Source organism: Nycticebus coucang, chromosome 8, assembly GCF_027406575.1.
Source record: "Nycticebus coucang isolate mNycCou1 chromosome 8, mNycCou1.pri, whole genome shotgun sequence".
Lineage (NCBI taxonomy): Eukaryota > Metazoa > Chordata > Mammalia > Primates > Lorisidae > Nycticebus > Nycticebus coucang.
Window position 1 is genome coordinate 94,243,135 of NC_069787.1, and position 2,729 is coordinate 94,245,863.

Sequence of the window (2,729 nt, forward strand, 5' to 3'; positions counted from 1 at the left end):
CGGTATATTACTTATCCTTTACTTCAGTGAGGCATTTCTGGACGCACACTTGGAGGATACCATTTTATATTGATAACTTTTTCAACAATATTGTACCTTTTTTTTGGAGACAGAGTCTCACTCTGGGTAGAGTATCCTGGTGTCATAGCTCACATCAAACTCAAACTCTTGGGCTCAAGCAATCCTCTTGCCTCAGTAGTCCCTCCTGAGTAGCTGGGACTATAGGAGCCTGCACAAAGTCCGGCTAATTTTTGTGTTTTTAGTAGAGATGGGTCTCCTGCTTTTGTCAGGCTATCCACCCAAAGTGCTAGGATTACAGGCATGAGCCACAGTGCCCAGCCAGTATTGCACTTTGTGGTAAGTTCAGCTCAATGGGACATGAGGTAACAGGTACAATGAGAAAGCATTGCATTGACATAGCTCCACTGACATCAGATATAGCTCTGAAGAAAAAAGCATGAGGCATATTCAATTATTGAATTGATGGCAAAGGCAATATTGTCTGCAGATGGAATGATAACAGTGTTGTCATCATTGCCTCATCTGGTGTTTTTATTGATCTCCTATGTCTTCTCAATTGTTATTCCCAGAAACTGAAAAAGAATATCCAATTTCAGCAGCCAAACATGATCAAACTGTATAGCTATTTCATGGAAGGTGTAGACAGAGCTGATGGCAACATTGATAAGGCATCAATTTATGGAAAAAATTATATTCAAGCCCTCTTTTGTTCTATCATGAATCAATTGGTCTTACTAATGCTTGGCAGCTACATAAAAAATGATGAGGGCAGTGCCTGTAGCTCAGTGGGTAGGGCGCTGGCCATATACACTGAAGCTGGCAGGTTTGAACCCAGTCCAGGCCAGCTAAAACAATGACAGCTACAACTGAAAAATAGCCGGGTGTTGTGGTGGGTGCCTGTAGTCCCAGCTACTTGGGAAGCTGAGGCAGGAGAATTGCTTAAGCCTAAGAGTTTGAGGTTGCTGTGAGCTGTGGTGCCACAGTACTCTACCCAGGGCAATAGCTTGAGACTCTGTCTCAAAATTATAAAATAAAAATAAAAAACATAAGAAGCCAATGGATTTTCTGGAGTTTCATTGATGTGTAGTATGCCATTATCTGTAGACTCATGGTCATCCTCCAGAACTTAGCTGTAGAGGAAGACCTTCTCAGAAGCGTAACATTGACTCTTGTTATGATGGTATGAATCATGTGATAGTCAAACGGGGAAAGCAAACTTGGTGTGCTGAATATCATATGAACACCACTTTATGATGCAAAAAATGTGATATTTCTTTACATATGAAGGGTTCTGTTGAATATCGCACTTAATAGCAGGTGTCAGCACCTCCTGAGATAAGAAACATGTATATGATGTATATACGTATATATATATTATACATATACAGCAGAGGTTTTACCTAGTACTACAGTTTTGGAACACCACAGAACAATGGAATATAGAAAAATTTTTCCTCTATCAAATTCTTGTTCTTTGAATTTTTCTAGGTAACATATATGAATTTCACACAAAAAATTAAATTCCTCTGGGCCAGATGGGTGGATTCTAGCACTCTGGGAGGCCTGTAATCCTAGCACTCTGTAATCCTAGCACTATGGGAGGCCAAGATGGGTGGATTGCTTGAGCTCATGAGTTCAAGACCAGCTTGAGCAAAAACTGAGACCCCATCTCTACTAAAAATAGGAAAACTGACGCAAGAGGATCACTTAAGCCCAAGAGTTGGAAGTTGCTATGAGCTATGATGCCACGGTACTCTACCCAGGGTGACAGCCTTGAGACTCTGTCTCAAAAATAAATAAAAAGAAAATTTCAACCTCTGGCATAAATGAGTTAAGAAAATTTTTAATGGATCTTCTTTAATTTCAAATTAATGTGAGGGTACAAATGTTTATGTTACATTGTTTTCAATTTTAAGGTAAAGTTCAAGTTGTGGTTGAGCCCTTCACCCAGGGGTGGTATACCTTTAGATTGTGTATGTTAGATGGGATCTGGCCAGTTGCTCTTTCTCTTCCTTTAGTCTCCTTGCCCTCCTTCCCCCTCCCCCTTGCTAGACTATATTTGTGTTTTATCTTTCATTTGGGTGTGTGGTTTATATATTGGTTTCATATTAGTATTGACTACATTGGATACCTTTTTTCCCCATTTTCTTTTGAGACAGAGTCTCACTTTGTCGCCCTTGGTAGAGTGCTATGGCATCACAGCTCTCAGCAGCCTCAAATTCTTGTACTCAAGTGATTCTCTTACCTTAGCTTCCCCAATAGCTGGGACTACAGGCACCTGCCACAATGCCTGACTATTTTTTTAGAGATGTGGTCTTGCTCTGGCTCAGGTTGGTCTCGAACCTGTGAGCTTAGGCAATCCACCCACCTGGGCCTCCCAGTACTGGGATGATAGGTGTGAGCCACTGTGCCCGGCCTGTTTTTCCCATTCTTGACATACTTTACTAAGAAGATTGTATTTCAACTCTTAATGGATCTTATGCACAGATTGATCATATTCTTTAGTCTGGATGAGGCCTGTAGTTGTCTGCTTAGACTATCATGAGAGAATACCATAGACTGAGTGGAGTTTGGAAGTCCAGGATCAGGATGCTAGCATGGTTAGTTTCTGGTCAGATCTTTCTTCCTGTCTTGCAGGCAGCCCCTTTCTTGCTGTGTCTTCACATTATTGAGGTGGAATGGGTGGGTGGGTGGTGGCAAACACGAGC